General features: G+C 40.9%; 1 protein-coding gene across 2 annotated transcripts in view; it reads left to right on the top strand.

The window, feature by feature from the left end:
• Window positions 1-8,154: 8,154 nt before the first annotated feature.
• Window positions 8,155-27,511, top strand: part of ppp2r3a (protein phosphatase 2, regulatory subunit B'', alpha) — an 81,884-nt gene continuing 62,527 nt past the window's right edge. Inside the window, exons 1-2 of one of the 2 annotated variants that reach the window (XM_056235455.1) lie at window positions 8,155-8,321; window positions 24,577-24,636. The gene's annotated coding sequence lies outside the window, so the exon portion shown is untranslated. The remainder of the gene's footprint in view (window positions 8,322-24,576; window positions 24,637-27,511) is intronic. The other variant, XM_056235456.1, reaches the window with a different exon arrangement.

The raw sequence follows: 27,511 nt of genomic DNA, 5'->3' as shown, positions 1-27,511 counted from the left end.
TCACTCTGTCTCATCCCTGCTTACACGTTACAGCGTCTATTCATGCTATTTCATAATTAAAATCAGTGGCGGAATTAACTCCTAACTTCACCTGGGGAATCCAATGCAAAAAAAAAAAGTGATTTTCTGGGATGGAAATTGCTTCTGCTTGTGTTATTCTCATTTAGATTAAAGCACCTGCTAAAAAACCGCATGCAATGCAAAATGTCTTATTATTGTCGCTCGAATGGGGTTCTCAGAGTCAAAAGGCTCCAGGATTCTCATGTCCCCTGCTGCAAATGTTGATTTTGGGTGAGGGGCTGACCTTGTGGCTCGACTTTCTGCTTTCATACCGAGAGGAAACCTTTTCCAATAAGCTCAGCTTTTCTTTAAGCATTCTGTTATTTCATTTGCTTGCCATATGGATTCAAGGGAAATCTATGACTTGTTTTTGTAGTCTGATATACAGTATATACAAACATTCTAAATGTATATGATTTATTTCAGAGGAATGCCAAGTATGATTTGTATGAATGTTATTTTATTATCGAAAGTCTGTCTTGGGGAATATTTTCTGAATATATAATGTAATATATCAAATCTTGATGAAACATTGATTTGAACATATTGGCACAGCACAGTGTAAGCAATCAAATCCAGGACTCGGAGTGTGCATTGGACTCAATTCTTAAATGGCTAAACATTGTGTCTGTGGTTTGACATAGCAGGAAACCTGATGTATTTTTGGTTGGGTTTCAAAAAGCTACAATACCTTTTAGGAATTTGTTTGCTAGTTATATAAAGAGCCAAGAAAATATACATAAGAATCAGTAACTATATTGCGTTTAGAAATGGCTTTCCTCCAGAGCAGACTGTGCAACGTAATCTATTTGGGAGGCAGACAGTGCTGTTTAACAAGCTTTGAAATATAATCATACAGCAACAATTATATATGCACTTTACTGGCTAAAGATTGTGCTAATCCTGTTATACACCAAAAATGGTCTTGCCCCACAATGAAGAGGGGATAAATACACAATACATATGTTTTTTATCCTTTCGCTGGAGTCATAAAACATTGCAGTTTTTAGATGTATTTTTCCAAATTACACTTCAAAATGCATTGATTCTTTTCTTTATCTTCTAAGTTGCATCTGACAGCATTTGTCTCAAAGACTTTAGAAAGCTTGGGACTTTAAAAGCTAATCTCTTTGCGGTGACCTGTTTTTGGGATGTATCTTTGTTCATCCGAGTGTTTCCGAAATAGACACTCTGGATTCCTGCCCCAATCATCCCTTAAGACAAATGAGTCCCTGTCTAGCTGTCTCTGAGGGTCATGACATTGCCACATTTACTTAGTCTATGACGTGTAGTGAAGCTGTATGGAGAAGCTCTTGCTTGGAGGTAGCTTTTAGGTTAGTGCCTGCCCTGGGGTGAGAAATTCGGCTAGTAGTGACTATATGTGACAGTTGAAGACTGAGAAGGGTAGAGGTGCTGAGAGATGAGGGGTCTCTACCTTCATCAAGACCATGGACCATAGAATTTCAGGCATGACTGGGACCAATCCCCCCCCATGCTCTCCTCTATTCACAAATGTCTTCTCCGGTAACTGATGCCTGAAGGCTAAGCAGACTCAGCTGAACTTAACAGGCCCATTAGCTTTAAATAGACCTGCTCACCTTGTCAGGTGCCAGTATACTGAATGCTCTCTGTCATCTGTCATCTGGAGAGACGAGAAAAGACAGCCAGGGGACACAGAGATAAGTGTAGTTGCATAAGTGTGTCTTCCTCATTAGTAAAGTGGTTTAATCTTCTGTGTTTCATTAAAACTTCACAGCTAAGCAGCTAAACTGAGTTTAGATCCTCTTCAATAGATTGAATTAATACTTTATGGGAAAACGGCAAGCGGTCAAAGAGTTTGTGATGAATTACAGGCAAACCCTATAATATCTTTTACCTACATGCAGAATGATTGGTGAGTCATGCAGTGAGTTTTAGCAATTATTTCTTACCTCTGCACTGAAACAACTTTCAATATATAACTCTATTTATCTGTATCTTTTCAATCTAGAGCTGGATTCCGTAGGTAGGATATGAAATGCTATAGATCCCAAATAGACAACAATGTGAATGTAAAACACTTCTGAGAGGTTCCTTCCCTTCATGCAACTTATTTGTGCCACAGAATGAGTTCTTTTTCTAACTTCGCTCGGTGTTTCACTGGGAATCGCTTTGGGCGTGACCAACTACGGAAGCTCCTATGCCACCACGTCTGTCTTTGACATACAGGTCGACCTGAGATCAGGCTCCGCCCCCACCTACATCAGTCAGGTCGACCCATAACGAAGTCATTCTCGCTTTCTTCCCGTGAGGGATTACATCAAGCTCTCTCAGCACGTCCGACTTCATTGCTGATTTCGCAAAACTGTTCAACAGGCGGATCGTCATTTGGATTACACCACCGAACGCGACATCAGGTGATTGGACTGTGTTGAGTGTCACATCCGAATAGTGTCCGCGTGAAGGCGAGCTATTCTGTTTGGACTATCGCGCGTTATCACGACGCTTGTATTTTCCAGTGGTGTCAAGCCATCTTTAGGCTCTACCCGTTAAGGCGAGCCGTGAAAAGGGCTAACTACCCTAAGTGGACCATCGGACTAAGGTGTTGTGACGAGTCATTGAATCACTCGTTCTCTCTCCGGCCGTTATGTCGAAAGGGAATGAGTCGAAGAGCAGGGAGCCTGCACCCCGACCGTGTCCATCCTCATGTGGAGCAACCGTCTCGGGCAGCGACCCTCATCCCATGTGCATTGTGTGTATTGGCGCCAAGCACGCTCAAACGTCGCTTGCAGACCCGCAAACATGCACTCACTGTGCGTCAATGCCGGCAAAAATTTTGGAGAGAAGGCTGAGAGTGGCGGTGGCTAGCCAGCAAGACCCATGTCTGTCCGGTGCTGCCGCAACACCTAAGGCTACTGACCATCAGCGAGCAACCACGAGCTGGGCTGACATGATGGAAGCCGAATCTCCGGATATGCCTCCTCTGTTCGATGGCCTTCTCGCACACAAGGAGGAGGAGCCAGGAGACGAGGACGCGGAGGGCGACGCTAACTCTGACCTCCTTGACTTGGACATGGATGACGAGGAGGAGGAAGACAACTCTCTCTTCCCTGTCCAACAGTCTAGACGGTAACCTGCACGAGGTGTGCAAGTGAGCCGCGGCTAAACTGGGCCTAGCGTGGCCCGCGGCGCAGGATGCAGAAGGAGCAGAGAGGGACCTTTAAGACGGAAAAAGGCTACCGCCTGCTCAAACCACAACGAGACAACTCCTACCCGACGTGCCGGCGTGCATGAAAAAGATGTCCCGCCATTGGGTTAGCCCCTTTAAGAGCAAGCTCCCGACCAAGGGATGTTCTAAGCTGGAGATCCAAGGAATGGGAGAGCTGGGGCTGGCCAGACCCCCAGCGATAGAGTCTTCAGTGGCCTATCACCTCCATCCGAATCGACGCTCTATTTCTGCCTCATCCCAAATCTCGTTGCCGAGCAAGATGGAACGTTTGACAGCGTCCGTTTATCAGAGGATGTACAAGTATGCGGCGCAGTCAGTGTGCCCGCTGAACGCGGTGACTTTACTGTCAGTGTACCAGGCAGAGATTTTGGAGGAGATGGGGTGGCAACTAGACACGGGAGTGCCGAACCCAGCACTCTGGGACGAGATATGTGTGGTGAACGATCTAATTCTCCGCTCTTCTCGTGGCGCGGTTCAGGGCTGTCGCCGTGTGGTGGGCTTGGCCGTTTCAGGTGAGAGAGCGTTATGGCTAAACCTGTCAGGATTGAGCGACGCTCAAAAAGCAGAGGTGATGGACGCAGCGTTCGACCCAACCAAGGGCCTGTTCGGGCCAGCTCTCGAGAAAATGAGAGAGACCAGCACCCTTAGGAAGCAAGAGGATGAAGCTTTTAACCTCTGTTTACCACGCAAGCAGGCACCGCGACCACCCTCTCAGCCAGCACGGCCGGGCTTTGCAGTAGCCGCTGCTGCGAGAGGAAGACAGATGGGAGCTAGGAATGTGAGACCGGCTCCCAGCGGACAACAATCTGGCCATCGTCCGAGATCTGATGGCTCCGGACCATGGGCGATATGCTCCCCGAATTCAATAAACACAATAAAAAAAGTTTCACTATCGCAGCCAGGCAGACAGCCGAGGGACATAGATTGCAAAAAAATCCAAAGATTGAAGCGTGTATCCCTAGCCTCACCGCTGGAGGGAGCGCACGCTCCGTCAGAAGGGGTCTGCGCAGAAACTTCAATGACGTCATCAAAGCGCGGCCACGATGGGGAAGTATACAGGGGACCTCTCTCGGCTCACATACTCAGTTGGCGCGCATGCGCAGCTCATCCGTGGGTGGTAAACACGATTTCACGGGGATACAGACTTCAATTTGCCATGAAACCACCCAGATTCAATGTTATGATAGTCTCAGTGGCCGAAGGAGAATCAGCTCGCGTCCTGACGACCGAGATAGACACTCTTTTAGACAAACGAGCCATCTGTGTGGTGCCAAAGGAAGTGAGCTGTCAGGGTTTTTACTCCCGTTACTTTGTGATTCCAAAGAAAGGGAGCACATCCCTGCGTCCAATTTTAGATCTCCGTGTGTTAAACAAGCACCTACGGAAGTATTCATTCAAAATGTTGACACACAAGACACTTTGTCGATCCATCCGCCAGAACGATTGGTTTGTGACGATCGATCTGTCAGACGCGTATTTTCACATAGATATTTACCCGTCTCACAGAAAATATCTCAGGTTTGCATTCCGAGGCACTGCTTACGAGTTTCAAACCATGCCATTTGGTCTATCTTTAGCGCCAAGAGTATTCAGCAACTGTGTGGATGAAGCACTTTTTCCTTTGAGAAACAAAGGGATAAAAATATTGTCGTACATAGACGATTATCTGATATGCACCTCGTCGAAGGAGCAAGTGATCAAAGACGCAGATATGGTGTTAATTCATCTCGACAGCTTGGGATTCAGAATAAACAGGGAAAAGAGCCACTTAGAGCCAGCGCAGCACACAGAATATCTAGGACTCAGTATAAACTCCCTCGCTTATCGAGTCACTCTGACAGAGGGGAGGATCACGTCCTTCACTCAGTGTCTCTCCCGTTTTCAGACGGGGAAAATTGTCCCGTTCAGACTGTGCCTACGAATGCTGGGTTTAATGGCTTCAGCGATTTCTGTAGTACGGCTGGGGCGACTCATAATGAGAGATTTTCAGCGCTGGGTCGCGCATCTGTGTCTATGTTCTTGGTGTCATCTCAGCCGACCGGTGAGAGTAACTCATGTGTGCGCCAGAGCGGGGGTCGGGGGGGGGGGTTAAGGTATACTTAGCGGCTATATCTGCTTGTCATGTTGGTTTTGGTGACAAGACAGCAGGTCAGCACCCTTTAATAAGTCGTTTTATGAAGGGGGCACGGTGTAAGAGGCCAGTGGCCAGACGAATGGTCCCGTTGTGGGATTTGTCTATGGTTTTGGAGGCCCTTTCTCAACACCCCTTTGAGCCATTGGAAGCTATAGGGTTGAAGTTTCTCTCTCTTAAGACAGCACTGCTGTTAGCACTGGTGACAGCGAAGCGTGTGAGCGACTTACAGGCCCTGTCTGTCAGCCCGTCTTGTCTGCAGTTTTCTCTAGGGCTCACAAGGGTTTCCTTTCGCCCTAACCCTGCTTTCGTACCTAAAGTAGTGGACTCGTCTTATAGATGTCAAACTACAGAACTTACAGCCTTCCACCCTCCTCCGTTCTCTTCTCCGGGGGATAGCGACAGCGACTGTCCCATTGGATTGAAGAGGCTATCTCTTTAGCATATAAATGCAGGGGTTCTCAACCTCCTGAGGGCTTAAGGGCCCACTCCACTAGGGGCATGGCTACTTCATGGGCCTTACTTAAGGGAGTTTCACCTTACTTAAGGGAGTTTCACTTAAGGGGGCTACACCGCACACTTTTGTACGATTTTATAGACTGAATGTGTTGGAGCCATCCTTAGCTCATGCAGTGCTAGGAGCCAGCACATCAGGTCCCATATGATAAGTATAACGTATGTTGTGCAATCCGGGAGTGGCCTATATCTCCCATAGTGAAACACCGAGCGAAGTTAGAAAAAGAACGATGGGTTACTTAACGTAATCCCGGGTTCTTTGATAATAGAGTGAGGTGTTTCACCAACACTTCCCTCCTTGCACAGGAACGGGAAGAAATCTCTTTATAATGACTTCGTTATGGGTCGACCTGAGTGATATATGTGGGGGCAGAGCCTGATCTCAGGTCGACCTGTCTGTCAAAGACAGACGTGGTGGCATAGGAGCTTCCGTAGTTGGTCACGCCCAAAGCGATTCCCATAGTGAAACACCTCACTCTGTTATCAAAGAACCCGGGATTACGTTAAGTAACCCATCGTTACTGGGAATGGGCATTAGTCTTTTAGGATATGTGAATCCTCATAAATACTTTTTCCTACATGTGTTCATCACACCAACCACTCTGACACAAAGGTCAAGTAATCAAAAGATTCCCACACTGTGTGTCAAATTCCTTTTCAAGTGTAACTTAATGTTAACATGCATTTTTAAATATATTGCCACATTTAAATGTTGAATAAGCTTTACAAGAAATGTACATATTGCATTGCTTCTTGGTCTTCAGCCATTTGTTTGAATTATTTTCAGAATGCAGAATTTAAGTGCAGTGAGGAAATCTATTCAGATCAAGCAAGTAATCTCCCCTGGATTCTGCAAACGAGGTATGTTACAGTATAATATAGTGCATTATGTATTCAGATAATTTAAAGCTGCAGTCCGTAGCTTTTTTTTGGGTTAAAAATGATCCAAAATACATATTTGAGAAAATACAAAACCAGCCAGTGTTCAAAACTATCTGCTTGCCTTAGCTCGATTCAAAGCGGTAGCTTGTAATAATGTTTTTAATTCCAGTGGTACTGGTGGATTTCCGCGGGAGATTCGAGCATGTCTTTGCGTCATTAGGTCACATCTGTACACATAAAGAAGGAGTCTCGGCTAGTATAAGCTATATTGCGTGTGAGGATGTTGGAGGTGGAGATTTATAGCCTTTTCTCACAGCACTTGATATAATTAAACTTATCAATTTGATGGCGGATCCAGAAAGGTTCAAACGACAATCACCAGTGACAACTAGAGATTCACCCGTTGTAAAATGACTTCGTTCGGACTTCGGAGTGGCTACAGAAAAAAAGAGACTGCAACCGGACCAATGCGAAAACAAGGATAAATATCGGAAGGACATTACATGTACGCAATGCTGACGTAACGTTGTTAACAAGTTGAGAACAAAGTATAATTTGCATGGTTTTGCGTGATATGATCATAAGCGATTTTTAGATTTAATCAGCGCGATTACTGCAATGTCAGAACCAGAACAAAAGTGGATATTGCTTGTTCAGATGACATTTTCCGGTGAAAATGATTATGTTAGTCATACTTCCAAAAAGAATAATCTGTGATTCTGAATGACAGTATCCACACCGGCACGGCGACTGACGGCTGCACACTCTCCTCAATGTGTTCATCCGCGCTGTGCGGTGTCGAACTACAACCATAGACTACAACTCACGTAAAGTTGATAATTCCGCGAATGACTGCAGATTTCGAACAGAGAGTAAAGAGGAAAAAATGCGGACTGCAGCTTTAACAATTATTTAATTTTATTACATTTGAAATCTGAAAATTAAAAAAGTGTGTTATCAAACATGTATTAACATATTGATAAATCTAGCATTTATGCCTATAAATAAATTGACTAAAACTATTTCAAACTGACATCCACCTCCATCTCTGTCAGTCAGACAGGAAAGCTATACTATATTGACATAATAGGTATAACGTTAGGCCTATGGTATGCACACGATCTGTGAAACCTTATAAAAGAGGTAGTTTATTTTATTCTGTCAGGTTCTTTCTTTAAAATATTAAAATAATAGCTATCGTTCTATTTATCGTTCTATCGGTCTGTCTGTGTAGCGTCCTATCTGCGTCAAGGTAACCAGTTTTTGGTACGTTAGTCGTTTATAGTGTCACCGTTTATATATTCCCGCCCCAGTGTGTCTGTGAGGAACTGCCCTGTCCGCGCGCGCTGTAGCTCTGCTCATTCTGCACTGGCTGCTGTCAGCACGCAGAGTCTGAACGGCAAGGCGGAACGCTTTTACTCCACCAAACCGTGTGTTGACACGCTAGTCATGAAACTATCTCTTTGGATATCGGACTGTCCTAAAACCCCAGATGACAAGCCTTAACCCGGAGCGAAACGGTAGGTGTTTGTTGATATATCGAGTGCTTACCGCTCCCGATACTTATCCTGTGCATTTAAGTAGAAGTTAGGCTACAGTATGCGTTGTTGTCAAATAAAATGTCTCCGTGACTTCAAGGGAAGGACTGAAGTTCAAAAAGACTTTATTATCGAAGTTGGGCGTTGAGGAAAGTCACGGTAGGTTGTTTTTGAGATGATATTGCATAGTGTTTTGAGTTTCATACATGTGTTGTGATCGTGTAGTGATTTTACCGCATCGGCTGTGTATCAAACTCACGCGCGCTGTAAACTGACTGTGGTACACGCCTGCTTATGTTTGTATTCAACAGACACATTAAATTAGTTGTTTGCAGGTTCACTTTAGTCTTATGTAATGTCTGTCACTTTCACTTAACTAATGTGTTAATAATTTACCAGAAAGAGCGAATGTTTCTCCTCCTTGTTGCATTTCTTAGAGTTATAAGATGTAGAACTGTAAGCTGAATATGTTGCATTCCTTTCTTCCCCACGCTACATAAATTGAACACAATTGAACACATAAATTGAATACAATTCATCATAGTTTGCTGTTGCTAGGTGGGCAAGCTTTTGTTTTTGCTTTCAGACTGTTCAGACTTAAATGCAGTTTGCCTGAGGTGCTGTTTAACTCGTTCTTGAGCAGTAGGAACTGGCACAGTGCTTATGTCCTGTGCATCTTGGAAAGATCAGATCTCTGTCATGCTGTCTTTATAAATATCCCGGTGGGGTCTCTCTGCTGTGGGTGTAATTGGGCATCCCGCCTGCACTAAATGCATGCCTGTCCTGCTCGAGTGCAACCTTGAGCTGTGCTCTGTTCTTTGTCACTAGCGCTGATAACTTGACAGATACTGAGACGGCTGGGCAGTCTCAGGATCGTTTCCTCTCTAATCAGCCCAAAATAGCTCTGGATCACAGCTATGTGCTCCCTTGCATTAATCACTTCCTAAGTGCCGGAATTGATCGTCCTGGGTCAATCACAGCCTGTTGTCCTAACACAATATTTTTTCCTCACTCACAAGACTGAGTTATTCAGCGGCACAATATGCAGAAAATATGCTTCCTTACTGACATCCCGAGAGTGAAGTCATTTTGGCACCTGATTCGATTTCTCAGTCTCCACACATCCAGCCGCTCCGAGACTGCACGGGCCTGGTTGGCTGCCAATGAGCCACTGCGATGTGCATTGGTGAGGTTTTGGTCAGCTGTGGTTGGTCAGCTCTTCCCATTGTACCCCATCCCGCCTCTGTTCGCTATTGACCGAAGCTCATTAAACTCCACATGAAGGCCACAGCTGAACCACTGACCCCTACAATGAGATTTTTTTGGGCACCTCCTACAGTACATGTGTGTGGTCTTGCGTCTTGCACAGAGGTCTGTCCTCAGGCCCACAAGGCTGCTTGTATAGACAAATACAATGTGAAGCGGTGTGTATATGTATGTACGTATATATATTTTATATATATATATATAGGTTATAGATATGTTAGTCAGTGGTCTTTTGCAGTGCATGCATGCAGAATTGCACGCACTCACAAAGGCTTGAACATAGCAATTTTCAAGGCATGCAATTATGTTGCTTGCATAGTCAATCCACTTCCTCTCATTCTTGTTTTTAGTAAAGCAAAGCCTCGTAATTTTTAGAAACATTTACAGGGCCATACAGTCTATTTCTACTTGCATTTATGCACTTTAAGAGCTCAAATTAGATAACATTTTTAAGTAGAGGGAGGTCAGGACTGTTAGATCTAAGAGGGTCTTTTTGTATGTCAACAGCTTTGGTCACAGTGTGCCATGGAAGTAAACAGTCACTGAAGGATAGCTCTACTATACACTTGCATGCTGTAGATGTAAATGATTGTCCCATCATGTAGGACATGAAATGACAGCTGGACTTGAGTGACTTTCATGGAGGGCCACACCTGGAAGATCTTCAGGACGCGCAGACAGCACTGACTATCTCATGAACCTCTCAAACTTAACAGCTTTTTCCAGCAGGGCCATAGTCTGTTCGCTCTTACCACATAAAGAGAGTATCAAAGAAACAACAGTGAACAAAATAATTGGACAGTGATTGCATGTTTGTTTTTGATGATTAGTAGATTAACTTTTTAATTTTTGCTTCTCCAAACAATAGCAATATTTGGATGAGGTAGATGCATTGTTTCAGTTATTTTTCCAGCGTTAACAGGTGACATGTATTGCTCATTCATTATTTTTTCCAAACGCTCTCTTAAACCACCACATACCCGCTCCATTCTGAGCATGACATCTATAATGACATGTTAGGATTACAACACAGCTTGTGTTTATAAACCAAACTGGCTTGGTAAGCAGCATGTTTGCGTCAGTGAAAGACACCGTGTCAGGTTTGTCCCTTCTGTGAGCTTCTCTCAGCATAAACCCCTCATTGAATGTGCGTTGTCTATGCTGATTAAAATGGATCACCTCTGGAAGGTTTATGTCGATACTGGCCACAATCTCAAGTGCTGCATTAAGAAAACCCTCAGGCAAGTCAACTCTCTATTAAGACTCTACATTTGCCCCCATCACGTGTTTACTTCCATTCAGAACGCAAGATTTTCCATGCCACAGCCATTAGACATATTATTCAGAAAACAAGTGTTCCTTGGGGGGACAACTTCCCAAGAAGGCTCCTGATTCTGAATATAGTTCAATTTAGATGCAAAAAAAGCTCTAGCTGTGTGAGGCCCTGCTCCTTTTGCTGTTATTTCCATACAGCACAGACAAAACACTGCTGTCTGTGCCCTGAATAAAACTAGCGGCTCGAACTCGCTCCTATTGGAGATCTGAGGCTTGCGGAATAAGATGTGACAGCTTTCTGGTGATGCCCGGTGGAATTGTGGGGTTATGATCAAAATGTTTCAGAAACCATAACAACAGATCTTAGAAAAGCTCTAACATTTTTGCAGTTTCTGTTGAGATCTGGCAATTCGTACTGTGGAATGTAGGTAGAATGAATGTGGCAGATGGGGATTTGGGAAATGTATTCCCTGGTGTAAAAGGAGTGTTTCAGAGGGTCAAGGTCCTTTTCCCACAGTTCTTTATAGACTTGTGTCTTTTCACAGATGCATGTGGCGCCATGCAGAAGAGAGAAAAATGCTGGTTAAGTTTGTGTACTGGTTGGTCAGAGGGCAGTGTGTTTAGATTGGATTTTTTCCATCATTTGATTTCGGCCTCTGCAAGGGAGGCTGAAAGGCATGCTTAAGAAAATGCACAGTTCAGCGTGATCGTCAATGAATCATGTATTACACACATTGTGTGATACCAGTGAAGTAACTCCTGATAGTAACCACAGAATACAGAAGTAAACACAACATTTCACAGTCCATTTAGTGTTTTTTTTTATGGGGGGCTGCACTCTTGCAATGGTATTAGTCTCAAGCTGTGTTACAACAATATGATCTATTAATTATTTATGGCCCTTTTTTATTTAGAATGTACTCACTTAAGTTTTTTGGCACACGAGGATTCCTCAGCTGCTTTTGCAGGATGTGGAAACTCCCGCTCATAACTCATATCAGGCCTTATCTATTCAATCAGAAGTGGTTTGGAAAGTGTGAGAGCAGAGTTTCACTGTAGGCATTCAAATTGCAGGTGAGGGAAAAATCTGAAAACTGCTCTCTGCAACTTATTTTAAAACTCCGGCATTGCCATAGTAACTGCCTATCTGTTCTAACACAGCGAACATCTATAAGCGGAGAGCGGTTTTCCTGTGAATCAGATGATCCTTTTGAGGTAATTCAGGATGCTCATGAGGCGTGAAGAACCTGAAATGCAAAAGCACGTGCCTCAGGTTTAAATACAGCTAATGAGGAGGTGAGTCTGTCATACTGAGAGAAGGCTTTCATGAACTGTAATAGATATAATCTGAGCTGGTGAATGATGGACATCTATTTGATGCTGCAGAATTTTACAACTAATGACAGTCTGTCTAGATTACTAGCTTGATTACTGTTATGTACAAATCAGTACAAGGCTAAGCTCCTTTCTCTTGGGAACATTTTGGCTGGTTTAGTAAGTTGCTGACATATCTAATAATTTTAGCTCCCCTGCAAAACCAAGGCATAATGGAAGCACACCTGACGCTGAAGCTGTGCCAAAAGCAGGCCTCCTAAAATAACTTTTTAACAAATTTTAAGGCAGCATTGCATGTACCTTTCATTAAGATCACTGAGGCAAGCTGAGCAAAAAATAAATCTTAAGGCTGTGTAGTAAATGGCATACTTTCATACTATATAGCAGGTGAAAAACAGAACAGAATGTGCATCGTATTCATATAAACAGTAGGTAAAAAAGACCCCTTATGACCGGGTTTTTCTCACATCAAATTCAAAATACAATTTTACGGATGTACTGGATATTATTCGGCGGTGTGATGAACATCGCAATGCTGCGTTTGCTTACTCTGCCGTCATTTTTTTCGTGCCGTCTGGATGAAAATATACGGAGTAGAGACTGCGCAGTGAGTTGTGTTGACAGAGTTTAGCGATTTAAAGAAGAGAAAACTTCTGAGTAATGTCATTGAGTTCTTTTGTGAAGTTGTGTGAACAACACGCGCCATCCGTGTGTACGTATGCACACTTTGGTCAGAGTGGTAATAATGCGATTAAGGTGTTTACATGGCTGTTTATTGCGTTTAAAATGCCACAGTTTAATGCGAATATGGTTACTATGATTTATGAGCTTAATCGTATTAGTTTGATCGAAGTATTGCGTTTACATAAGGTCCCAGAAATCCCAGTATAATCGCATTATGAGGGTGCATGTAAACATACTGATTGACAACATGACGAATGTAGTATGTTTTTACATTCATACTACACGCTTTCATACTATAACATACTTTTTTAATGCAAAGTAATTACTTATTAAAAAGAAGTACCTATTTAGAGAGTATGCGATTTTGGATGCAACCAAAGGCTTTATCAAGTCCATTACCTTAGCAATATGTTAATATCAGACTATCCTTTTTCTGTGTCCAAGCCTCTACTCATTTCAATTAGGAAAACTTTATGCAGTTTATGAGTACTATTTATTCATATTACACATTAAAGCTAAGCTTTTAAAAACTCATTTTGCATACACTACAGTCTCTTGACTCACCGGAGTCCCGGATACCAATATTTTTTAACGATTTATAAAATTGTCTGTCCATTTGAGATTTCAGTAGACAAAGGTTTTGAGGGTCATGATTGTTTGGTAGTATTACTGCACACCATGAGTATATATATTAGCACTTTTGTTGTTTGTTTCTGGCTTCTGATAGAGTGTTGGACCCTGAAACCCTGAAATTTGTGTGGCATACAGAGTTGCTGCCCATTAAGTGTTTTCTAAAGTGGTCACTTATGAGGTTCCATCTCTGAAAGGACATTGGTCGAAGGCAGCACAATAGATTTTAGAATGGACCTATCATGCATCTTTGCACAGAATTCTCAACCACAATAGATGATTATGACATAATGGAATCAGGATTTGTCTTATCTCAGATTTACTCAGACAGTGGAGATCACTGTTTTGTCAGTGTAGTTTCTGGGCTGAATTATCCCTCATGCTGCAATCAGGATGCACAGTGCGCTGGGTGGCCAGTTCCACAAGGCCATGCCACTAACCCGTGTTTGATGCAAATGACAAAATCCTTTGAAACTCAGAAATTTGTATTCCTTTCATTGACTTTCACAGGAATCTAATCGTCATCCTGGTTTAGTTCTAAAACAATACCAAACAAGGGCTTGTGGCATGTTTACAGGGATCCCAGCGACAGGTCTTTCTCATAAACGCTACATTATGCACATTTCTGGAGCGAAGCCTATTGCCTGAGCTCCCTCACGCTCACAGCGGGATGTGTTTCCTCGGGGCAGCTCTGGTGTCATTGCAGGCCTGTAGCGTGTGGAATGCAGCGGGATGAGTAAATGTCCGTGTGCCGAGCGGCCAATCACTGTCCGCCACTCTAACACTGCACTCTTGTGTGTGCTCCACTCAGCCATGGAGGCAAAGACATTCTTCCAGTGCCAGGAGCGCTGCCAAGAGTTCCACAGGAAAATTAGAAAGGAAGGAGGGCAAATGGAAAGAGAACAAGAACAAAGCTATTGTCTGGCTTTAGTTACATGCCTCTCTTATTGCTCTACTTGAATGGCAGAGAACCTTATAGTTTTTTATTCATAAGGCTGTGTTAAATGTTTTATGGAAGGCGTTGCCTCTAACAGTGGGAATCATTCTCCTCTGGCACAATCTTGTTGTGGTTCGGATGCTAATTTGGGATTTTTGAACTTTACAATGACTTTGAGAACTGATAGAGTGCCATTAAATGTTTTTTTTTTCTTTTTATATTATGGAAAAGCCTGCTTTGGGGTGGATCCATGTAAACAGCAAGCATGTGGAATAGTAATAACAGAGGGTTGCAGCCCCATTTCCTTGTTTATTTTCTTAATGGTCGCAACCACAATAAAACACAATGACCGGTTGATACTGAGCTTTTTAGCACATGCAGCGTGGGATTGCAGGGTTATTATAGTTAACTAAAACATTTTATTTACTTGAAATAAAAGAAATGTACTAAAACTGAAACTTATTTTATTTCACAGCTTATTTTATATTTGACTCATATTCATTTAGTCAACATACTAAAATAACTAAAACTGAAAAAAAAAAAAAAAAAAAAACAGCATTTAAAAAAAACATTGTTAGTAATACAACGGTACTAAAATATAAATAACGGGGAGATTGCTTGCTCATTCTGCAGAATATGATCTTTTCTATCACCTCGCTGACCACAATACTTTTGGAAGCAAATCCTATTATTTCTCAAATCATATGGGATTGAATTTTTTCTGTACATCCCCAGTGTCATTGGCCCACCTGGAAAGAGGGGAAGACATGTGAAAGTGTTGTTGTTTAGAGCCTTCCAGCAGCTGTGGAATGGACAGGGGTCGTAACGGTCGCCCCTCCTCATCATGTCAGTGGGAAAGTGCTCTCCATGAATTCGTTTGCTCTTTCTCCACCCTAATGGCTCCATCGCTCTGTGGGGGGAAACAGAGATCATAAATCAGATTTGTCCCTATAGGGAAAGTGAGAGGACGGAAACCAGCATGAAAATGTTCATCACGTTCCATAAATGTGGGCCGTGTCGGCTGCTGATGTTGTTTATGAACGCTACCACCCTCAGACACTGATGGGTGTGATACCATGATGGCTTCTAGTCAGTTGTGGTTTATGGATTGCTGAATAAGTATGGATGTTAGCTCTCAGACTAAGGCCATTCTGAGGTGGTCTGTGGGCGTTGAGATGGAGCTCAGGGTGGCTGTTATCAGTTCTGGCTTTCAGGCTGGTACGCACAATTCCAGTGCATGTACAAGCAGTAATAACACCCCTGTGGACCATAGGACAGCGACAGGTAAAATGAGAAAAATAATAAGTGCTTGTAGCCTTGCTTTGCTTGCTCAGGTCTCAGAAGCTGGAATGTTATGGAAAAGTAATAATCAGGTTAAAAACATTACAAATGTCTTTATTAGGCATTTGTATTTATTTGCATATTTGTATATTTTGCTTAGATTTTACATTTAGTATGAAAGACTTTATGCTTAAGACCTTGTGGCTAATTTTTCAGATGAACATCTAGCTTTATATGGAAGAGGTGGTCACATGTTTTGCCCAAAACAGCTATTTATAAAATTCATCAGGGATCAGCTACCTAGAGGCCTGCCGTCGAATGCTGATTTGTTTCCTGTGAAAGTCAATGCTGTGTTTTCTTGAAATGTAAATTCAAAATACTACCTCATTACTGTGAGACGATTGAGCAGAGAGCTGATGTTTGTTTGTCTGCAGGCAATAAACTTTGCGCTTAGGCTTCTTTTTTGGAAAGATCTTCATGATTGTTTCTTGGAAAACGCCCTGATTATGGGTGGGTTCCCGGGTAAGGAACACACTGTAACGTAGCGAAGGTTGCACTTGCAACATGTCGACATGACTGTAATCTCAATGCTGGGCTGCTAATGAGGGGAAAGTACTATGCTAAACATGCCTGATTTCATATATAAGGCTGTTTATGTTACCTTATGTATTGCACTATCAAATCCTAAGGCTTTTGTGCAAATGATTCAAAACGTGCATTATTCAAAAGACCTTTGGGCTACATGTGGCCAAACCTGATTAGTATTTAGCTGCTTGTGTTCTTATTTTCACCCTATTTATTCTGGTGCATTACTAAAACACAATGGCACACTTCCTTCAGGCTGCGTTTAAGTAGTTTCCATGACTACAATTGCTCTTGCAGCTGGATGGGCAAAACGAGCAGAGAGCATGGACGCCGGTAATGTTCTTCCAAACACCCCTCCTTCACTCTTTCTCCACTCTCTCCCTAAAGGTCTTGTTTTGGCTCAGTAGGGAGGGATTTTCGGGAGGCTTATGCTGTAGTTAAGAGTAGAGGAAGTTTGATTGCACAGATGTTGCACCCCATCACAGGTGTGGCCTAACTGGAGCAGAATGGAGGAGCTGATGTGAAGAGATGAATAGATCGAAACACATATACGGGCATAAGGAGCAATTGGGAGCCAGGTTGGGAGAAAAGATCTAAGTTGGGAGATTCCCAGGTGGAGCTTTGGTCGGAAAGCCTTTGGTAAATGCATCAAGCGACTGTCGCATTCATTTGACTAGGCAAGGTATGTATTCGCTCCACATTTCATCTTACACTAAAGAATCGTCATGAAACAACAGAGACATTCTTTTAGGCTGAACATTTGAGGATGAGATTTGGATGTGAGGAGAGAAGAACAAAGTAATGGAGAGCCTGTACTGGTTTGAAATGTGAAGCTTACATTTTTAATAAGTAAAAGGATAAAGAGAACCTTTAAGCGTGTAAGACTGACCTATTGTATCCTTTCAGTAGATAGTAGACACTAGACACTAGACATTTTAAAATGAACATTTTTTCCATAATTTTCCTTTGTTCTAAACCCTTTATTTTCTTACGAGAGACACAAAAAGGAGATATTTTGATCTATGTAGTTTGAAAAACCTCTGTGCTCTGAATCTCTGCTTTTTTAAAGAAAAAAACCTGAGAATTGTTTTAAATTATATTCTTACATTAAATTAATAAAGTTTTTTTCTCCAGGCCTGACAAATATGGAAAAGAGTAAAATCTTAAAGTCATGTAACCGGTACATTTCTGCTCTTGTTCTGTTTGTAAACTACAAAATATAATCATATAATCAAGTATGTTAATTCAAAAGATTGACGCCTCACATAGAAATAGAAAACAGCCCAGGCCAGTAATCTCTCTAAAATGAAAAATCCTTATCCAGTAATCACAAACGACTTGAAATGTCATGGGGAAAAATCATTGCAACCTCTCAGGTATGCATGCATGCAGTCACAGGGAACTACACTAACATTTTCCACTGGTGGCACTTGCGCTACTAACTTTTTCAGTTACTAGCGCAAAACATGATTTGGTCGCACAAATTATTTATATAGTAAGCCGCTCTGGATAATAATGACCAATAGTGAAACTGTATTGCATACAGATGTGCTTTTTATTTTACTCTCCATCTTTTAAAACACATGCCTTCTTGTTTTCTTTAAAAATGGTTGGGATAGATTTACTGCAATAGAAAATACAGTTGCCTACACAATAAAGTGCTAAATTAATTTCTTTTGGATTTCACCATGCTATGGTTGGCACAGATGGGCAGACTTCTGAACTCTTAAGGAAAAGTAAAATAAATATAATATGTCATTGTGAAGCTTCAATGATTCGTGTTTGAATTGTTTTGACGCAGTTACAAATTTGGACAGTCCTGCAATTGAAGGCCCACAGAATTTACAGTAGGGCTGCACGATATTGGTAAAAAAATGACATTGCGATATTTGATTTTTCTGCGATATATATTGCGATATAAAAACAATTTCACCAGATGACTTGAATAGCTCTACTTGGAAAGAATGAATCATTCTAGAATGACTCTTGAGTTCAGTGTTGGACAGATCAGTTGTTATTTTAACCATTCATTAAAGTGAATCGGTTCAAAGGAGTCAGTTCGCGAATCGGACGTGTCATTAACGGACCACGGCACACGTTGTGGGATTATCCAGGTAGTTTAGGACATCGCACAAGATTTGTCTCAACACAGAAAACATTTCATCACCAGATAGATTTTTTGTTTTGTTTATTGAAAGAGTGGTTTATGCCATCTGAATGTGTGGAAAGCTTTTCAGAGAAGATGAGGCAACGTTATTTTAGCACAATTCACAACCAGTGGTAGTTCAGAATCAGAAAAAAAAAAACTTCGGTCTTCCGACCTTTTACCATCGTGTATAGAGGGAATGCATTGATGTCACGTGTCCCACGTGAACACGCCCCCTCAGCTGGACTGAGTGGCAAAAGAGCTGCTGCGTGACTGGATTTAATAGGGGAAACTGCGGAAACGAGAGTAAAACAAACGATGTTTGGACTCGATATAAGTGTTCCTTACAATTTAGGCCTACCAAAGATCCAGTTATCCATATTGACACGCAGCCATTGTGTTTCCTGACATTTGTGTGCCTGATTTCGACGCCGGGGAAATACGTGAAGCAAATTTGCCTGTGAACGCTTTATATAAATACAATATAGGTAGGTCTAAATCCAGGTGATCACTCATATCAATGTTATATATAGGCTATAATCATATCGTCCAGCCCTAAAACTTGTAGCCTATAGTTTTTTTTTGTCATGACAACGCATGTGGTCATGTAAACACGGGAAACCCGTTTTCTTTTACACTGGTAGTTTTTTGCCTCTTACTCGGATTTCGCATTATGTAAACGCATTAACCTGCTTTCTGCTTTTTTTTCTCATCTTGTGCAGCAGAAGTAGAAGTGGTTCAGTCAAAACGCTGCATCTGTAACTGCATGACATGAGAGAATATACGAGCTGTAAGTTTCCCGCTGACATGTTGCAAGCTTTATTTAACATCAACCGACAAAACAAATGAAGTCAGATACGCAAATGATTGTTTTGTCGTCACACGGTCATGGCCTGATTTAGTAATAGAGGGTATGCGCATGACGTCACCGTCGGCCGGAGTGAATGCGGTCACGCCCACAAGTGGCAAAAAGACTGAGCGGCAGCATTTGTTTTCAGCGTGAATGCCGTGAAAATCACACAAAACACATCTAAAACGGGAAAGAGCTTTGCGATTGACTGTACAACTAGATTTGACCAGAAATCTGAGGTACTGTATATTTTTACAGACTGCAAAAAGCTACAGACCAGACTATATTCTGCATAATTGGATGTTTTTAAATAAACACTGACAAAAAACTATACAAGTTTTAGGGCTGGACGATATGATGATATACAGTATAACATTAATGTAAGTGATCACTCGGATTTAGACCTATCTATATTGTATATAAAACGTTTACAGGCAAATTGTCTTCATTTATTTCCCCGGCGTCGAAATCAGGCACATATAAATGTCAGGAAACACGATTCCTGGCTGCATGTCAATATCCATGGATCACTGGATCTTTGATAAGTTGTAAGGAACACTATATCGAGTCCAACTTTTAGTTTAAACTGATAATAGTTTGTTTTACTCGCGTTAACGCAGTTTCCCCTATTAACTCCAGTCACGCAGCAGCTCTTCTGCCACTCAGTCCCGCTGAGGGGGGCGTGTTCCGGCGGGGAAGTGACGTTAATGCATTCCCTCTAAAAAGTCATGTAAACACGGTTTACTTGTGTTGTCATGGTTTGCATGTAAACGGGAAACTGGTTATTTCAATAAGCTGATATATGTGAGTTATCATCTTACTGGTGTGCATGTAAACGTGCTCAATGATAACTGCAAATCCACTTTTCTCTGGAGTCAAGTTGATTCTATGAATTGCATCGATCCATTTGCTTCTCTGTTCTGTAGCTTTTGGCAGTCTGTAAAAATATACCTCAGATTTCTTGTGAAATGTAGTTGTACAGTCAATCGCAAAGCTCTTTCCCATTTTAGATGTGTTTTTTGTGTTTTTCACGGCATTCACGCTGAAAACCAATGCTGCCGTCAGTCTTTGCCACTCGAGTGGGCGTGACCGCAATCACTCCAGCTGACGGTGACGTCATACGCATTCCCTCTATTCTCAAAGATATTCAGTCAACTCAATTCATTATTATGAGCGAGGGAGGGAGAGAGAGCGCGCGCGCGACTGGGGCTTTCACTCTCTCTGCTCGTTCTCTCAGTTAAACAAGCGCGAATCCGCGAAGCCAACTTGATGTGTTGAATGCTCAGAGCGCGTTATAAAACGTATTCTTAAAATACACATTTCTGTTTTAATAAATGCTCATAGTAAATCATAGCATATTGCCTAAAACATTAGGTAGGTACAAAAATAATCAAACGGTGATACATTTGCGACCCATTAAAAATTAGGGTCGCAATGGCATTTCAAAAGGTCGCATATGCGACCATTTTGGTCGCAGTGTAGTTCCCTGAGTCAAACAAATTTGCAATATAAAAATAGTCTATATGACTCATTCTGTCTTTGATGCTGCAAAACCCAATGGGCTTATTTCACCTCAGACATCTAAATATGCAGAGTTTGTTATTGATTCACACCCAGTCTTTAAAATGAATGATACAGTCAGTCCTCATATGGTTCCTCCCTGGGTGGGTCACTAATGGCTGTAAATTGTAATTGTTTTGCAACCATTCTTTCAGGACGTTAAAGGAACTTTCCTGTAAGTGCTTGTTTTGAAGGGTGTAAAAAGGATTGGGACTCATGATCCTTTTTTTTTTTAATTATTGAACATGGCAGGTCTCTAAATGTTATGATGACCTGTGTGTGAGTCAAGCTTGACATGGGCAAAATAACCTCTGCATTTGCTTCAGCATTTGCTTTTCTTCCTTGTTTTGACATGTTTTCCCCCCCGCTAGTGTTACTGTTAGCTATTATATCACATGTATCTGCCAAACTAGGTCCTATCACACAGTGTTTAAAATGGGAAAGTATTATATTTGCATCTTTACCTTGAGGTCAGGTCAGACTCAGCACTGAGCTCATCTGAAGGTTTCCAAAAATACAGACCTGAAATAGCCCTAACCTCTCTGAGGTTACAAGTTCAGTAGCTGCTTATATAGATTGTTTATCAGAAACGTTTAGTAAACATTTGGGTGAATCTTGTGAAAACTGTCAAAAACATGTCAGGATTATATTTCACCCTCAAATCAAAGAAATTATATTTTGCTTAAAAAGATCAAGCCTATTTTCAGAACTTAAAAATTGACCACAGTGTTGACATTATTTTCATGACAATTAAGCACAATTTTCATGTCTGTAATGTGAAAAAAATGTTAAATGTTAAAGTAATTATAATGCATATGATTCATCATAATTAAATTTCTTTTACAGCCATACATTTAGGCAGATTTAATTAAACAATGTATTACCTTGTTATATATATATTTTTAGTTTTTACTTAACTGGACATAATTGAGAAATTGTGGTGAAATTTGTTCAATTTGTCATATAATTATATAAAAATATTTGTGTTAAATGTCTAGGAAAAGATGTAGATCTGGTCAGTCTGTTAACAGAGATAAACAAACCAAAGGACCAAAGGCCAAGAAAAATAATCCTTCCCATTTCTGGGATTTATGCCCCTGACAAGAAAAATATATCATGGTCCACAGAAGTTTGCACCCACTCAATCACCCCTTTTTGTGGCACTGATTCAGGGGGCGAGCTGTGGCCTTTATGGTTTCTGCATACGTATGTGATTGAAACTTACATTGAAACTTGCTAAGTTTGGGAAGTCAGTATACGCAAACAGCTAAATATATCAGTGTGGCATAAGCAAGTGCTTATGTCACTCCAGGGCTCTAGAGTGCGACCAAAATTTGTAAGGGTGCGACAAGACTTTTTCCTAGGTCGCACCAGTGCACCTAACGTTCTCGCATGATCGCAATCGCATCCGCTGCCTCTCCACAAACGAGTCTTTTGTTCTCCTTGCACGCATGGTTGGATCATATCGTGGTCTAAACCAATCAGATATAGAGATTGGGTGGGTCTTTGCCTCTGATTGGTTGTGGTTCAGATATTCCTGTAGGACTAAAATGCTCCGTGCAGTGTGATTGAAATAAATTGCGACCTGTCATCTGAGCACCAGAGAATCAGTTATGGCAATCAGCAGCATCAGCTAAATAAACGCAGGAAAACAGACGACGAAGAAACTTTTAAAAATGTAGGCTACTTGAACTAGGTAAAAAATATTGATTTCTCGATTCTCATTGATTTTTACGAACCGTTGGGCTATCAGTTGATGAATGAATGGAACATTGTAGCGAGCATCCCATCCAATAAATCGCAATAATCTTTGTGCTTTGTTACTATTGATATGAAACAAAGTCTCAGATTTCAAATTAGGTCCATTTTCTTACGAAATTCAAAAACATAAATAGTGTATTGACGCTGTGGCGTGAGATCGCTCTGGCTCAGCTCAGCTCAAGAGAAGCAGCAGCGCGGAGCGCACATGATCTTCTCTTCCGCCTCAATAATACCAGTTACAGCGCGAAATAAACATGAACGAGCATCTGAAAGTCTGTTAAAAGATAGAGTACAACTTATCGAAATCCGTATCATGTCACATGGAATTGCTCAATCGGTGTTTCCGTGGAAACCGTGGAAAGACGTCAGTAAAACGCTTGTAAACAATGTAATGTAACGCCACATTTACCTCAGAAAAAACATATCCAGTGCCCATAAACTCGTTAGCTAGCTAGAAAAATTAACTCTAGAGGAGCATTGTGCCTAATATATGCACCATATTACATATTCATTATAATTTTTTATGTTTTTCAATATTTAATGCATGTTGTTTGAAAAAAATCTGGCAAGTTTTTATGCAGCCACCATTTAAATGTTTATATTTCATATAACTTTATTATTATAAAAAAAAGTGTAATTTAGGTGTTTGTGTACAAATCAGGTAATTTTTACCTTCAATATTATAGTAGGCTAATGAAGCATAGTGGGCTACAACTGACTCCCAGTTTACAGCATTAGTTGAGATTTGTTTTTCTTGAGAAAATTTGCCATGTACTGTACCTGATGTCCAATATAATCAATATTGAATCGAATTGTGAAATTTGTGTCAATATCCTGCCCTAACTTGAACAATGTAAAAACAGCACTTTAATAAAAAAAAAAAAAGATGTATATTTTTTATATACAGTATAATTGTGCTTCAAATAAAAAAAAAACTACACCTTATTCTTGTTTAAAAGCATTTACATAATATACATGAATATATGGAACGTGATAAAAAGGTGACCTTGAAATTGTGGCGTTAAAGGCGACGCGAGACGAGGAAAAATTTGAGTGCACCTAAATTTTGTGCTGGAGCACCTAAATAAAAAAGTTAGGCGCACCAGTGCAACCAAGGCAAAAAGTTAGTCTGGAGCCCTGCACTCAGTTGAGTTCTGGAGTATGGAGTGAGTTCTTCCAAACGCCACTGATTACTTTTTTAAAACTATTTTTATAAACACATCCACCCAGTCTGGGTGAGCAGAAAGAATGAATCAGCATATGTAATTTCATGTGACGTGTGTCGTAGTGACGTTATGATTATTTTGTGAAGTGATTTATCCCTCAGTGTTACAGTGAGTGAAGCTCTGTAATGATGGAACTGGTCACGTCAAAACCGCAGTTGAACTAATCCAACATTGCTCAACATTTACGACTCCTCGGCCGATAGCATCTGAAATTGCTTTTTAATTACGTAGCCATTTGGAATCCCATTATTTGCTGAGTAAGAAAGGATGGCGGATTGAAAGATTTAAAAGGAACGCTGACACTGGAACGCGTTTAAACCGTTTTTCCATGATGTTAGGAACTTTCTGGGCTTAGTAGGTCTCTGGTCCAGTGATTGCATTGCAAACTGGTTTTGGTGATTCACTTAAGACTTTAATGCAATAGAGTGGTTTGTGCGCTGCTTTTTCATGGTGTCATGTAGCACTGCACTGTGGGTTGAATTAGTCATTTTCAAGGGAAAAGTAGTCTTCACACGGTTTTAAGTGTAACATTTAATTATTCTCCTAAAATGGACCAGACCGTCAGGGGAGGGGAAAGTGGTGCACAGTATGTCTGTCTTTTATTTTAAAAAGCCTTTTTTTTTATCTTGTGAAAATGTCAGTGTTAGGTTAAACATTAAAAACACTTGTTGAACTTAAGTTTTGTGCTCTTTATTCCACAGGTAGGAGTATGAATCCTCTCTGGACTGCGAGAGCTGTGCTAGAGCTGGATTCAAAATAAAACAGGTAATGAATCCAAGGAGCAGGTAGCTAAAACTAAACCCATTTAATTGTTGACAGATGGTGCTTGTTTGTTTTCCTGCCTAATATAACTCAGAAGTGTGTGGTACTTTTTTATTTTCTTTATTTTACTGGAGTTCTGCAAACGTAATGCCTGGAGAAAGTGTGGAGAACCTATTACCTCTGCACCACTGAGCCCCAAAGGCACCATACCAACCACCTGTGTGTCTGCTCGGACCGAGTATTTGTCTTTTTTTCTGTTTTATAAGTTGGTAAGTGTAACATTTCTGACAGGGGGCTTTTTACATGCCATTGAGTAAACTGAAACATGGAAGCAATGATACAGCCTGTTGCTCTCGCTCCAGGAAGCGTATTCCAGTCAGTCGAAAAGAGAAACTCTCCGAAGACGTTGAATTGAAGCCATAACCTGTAAATCAAGGCAGCTTTGTAGAAACCTCTGCGTGGTCCATTTTAATGTAGACCATTGCTCAGAAACATACATGAGTCACACTTACTGCGGCGGTATAGCAACCTCACAATCTGGCCTCAGTCTCACGGGACATTCTTAAGGAGTGAGGTAAGACTGACCCAGGAAACCTCCCAGCATTTTATTCTTTGAATTATTTCTCTCTATGGGTAAATACTGTCACCATTCCCTTTTAGTGTTGTTCCCTTTAAAAGAAAAGATCCAGAGATCTAAATAAAAGTAAATAAATAAAAGTACTAAATAAAATTCAGACTAATGTTTCTGCACACAACCTCTGAAAATGATATAGATGGATATATATATATAGATAAACATAGGTAGAAATATATATCTATGAGATGGATGAACAGACAGACTGACCGATATGGATGGAATTAGAGATAAAGATGGATAGATTGACATCGGATGTATAGACAGACTGTGTTGTATTTTTTGTAATGAACAGGACAGACCTCAGGCTTGCTGACATGTTTTATTATTTATATATTTAAGATGTGTGATTCAAAGTAGAAATGTCTTTCTTCAGCATTTTTGCTTGAGTCAGTTGATGTGTGGAATCTTCATTATGTGGTCAGCAAGTATTTAAGCCAAGGGATCCTCTTACTGGCTTTCTTATCCTGCAATATCAGGCAGATTCTGCTTTAACTGATTTATAAATAAATTCTTATTTTTTTAATGATTTGTCATCTGCTCTTGTCTATGAAAGTCTGTTCCTGCTTCAGAGTATATAAAAATACTATTGTGTCTCACAATGTGACTATTTTAAATATTAGCTCTTTACTATTACTGGGGTTTTTTCTCGGTGGAAGTCCATAATTATCAGTTATTATCTGACAACGAGTCTCATCAAAAGACATTGAATGTCAGATAATGACAGAATTTATCCCTTTGCATGCTAAGAAATGCCTTAATGGTATTTTATTGCAAAATGTAAACCATTTGTCATAAATCACGACTAGCGGCTTTGATGAACCACATGGGGAGTTGTTTTCATCACACTGCTTTCTTGTTGGGTAGGGATACTTTTGTTGAAATATTGAGAACATGGATCATGTGAAAATAGTGCCAGCTGAAAGACAACACTTTCCTTTTAATGAAAGACTTCACCGATATTACATATTGTATGTACCTGTCTCAATCCGTGTTTTTTAACAAAAGTAAGTCCCATGGTCTCTGCTCTGTGTAATATATTGTGCAATCATGCATGATGGGAGTAAACCCAATGTAAGGATTGAGTTTGTGAAGCTAGAGTGAAAACACAAGCATGTGGTTGGAGACTATGACTATGTCTGTCATTTGTGATTGAGTCGAGTATGAGCAGCCCGCAGTGATGTGCCTAAGGCACATCTCCCTGTGGCCCCATGGGTTTTGTGGGATAGCAATGGTAATATTTTCCCTGAAACATAGTTGGCGGACTACATTGTTTTTGCATTTAATGGTTTTATGTAACCATTGCTAAGGCCAATTAGCATCATTTTTGTTGCATTGAAAATGACACATGACACAAGCCCATTAATTTGTCTGACTATTTAGATTTTTCCCACATTATTGCATTTATTACCTCTATTTATTTTTTTAATTTATCAAGAGCATACAGGTAACGGAGGTGTTTGGGGTGATTGGGGGCCGTCAGACTAATAAATCGCAGTCTGCACAGAGTGTGCACGTCATTCTCTGCTTCATTTCCCCTCTCCCTAAATCAACCCCAGTACAAATATATTCTCCAACTCCAGATGCTGTTAGCCAGCCAAGTGCAGACTGACCCGCTTCTCCAGATTTGACCAGCCCTCACTATTTTTGAGTCTTATTCATTGTTGGGAAATTACTAACTAAAAGTAGTGACATTTTTAGCTTGACTACATTTTTAGTTGAATGACCTTAGTAGGGCTGCACGATATATTGCTTTAGCATCGATATCGCAATCCGCGATAGTCACATTGCAGGATGTGCGATGTCAAGTAGGGATTGTAGTTGATCAGGAGCAGACCAGGCACCACGGTTCAAATCGCACATGATTCTCTGGATTAATTGCAAAGTTTGACCATCATAGAGCTAAAGTTTATAATTTGTACATGTTTTAGGTCCTGTCAGTTTAAACATTCAAGTGATTTTAAACCATTCTAGCGCAAGAAGACGTAAAAGAAAACTCAATTTGTTTAATGTTTAATGGGTAGATGGATCGATGAATAATATATAGATGGGATAACACACTGATCTGAAACCTGACAAACTTGTCTGTTGCAGTTGATTAGCATCTGTCTGTGTAGTATGACAGTGTAGACTTTATTTGCTTTTAAACGGTTGCTTGAAATGGGTGGGATTGCAAATATAAAGCAGAAAGTACTTGAACATTATTCAAAGTTGCTTTCCCATTTTACGTTGTAATGACACTAA

Source organism: Rhinichthys klamathensis, unplaced genomic scaffold (assembly GCF_029890125.1).
Source record: "Rhinichthys klamathensis goyatoka isolate OS25496 unplaced genomic scaffold, OSU_Roscu_1.1 h1tg000422l_1, whole genome shotgun sequence".
NCBI lineage: Eukaryota > Metazoa > Chordata > Actinopteri > Cypriniformes > Leuciscidae > Rhinichthys > Rhinichthys klamathensis.
This window is presented reverse-complemented; position numbering and strand designations above follow the sequence as displayed.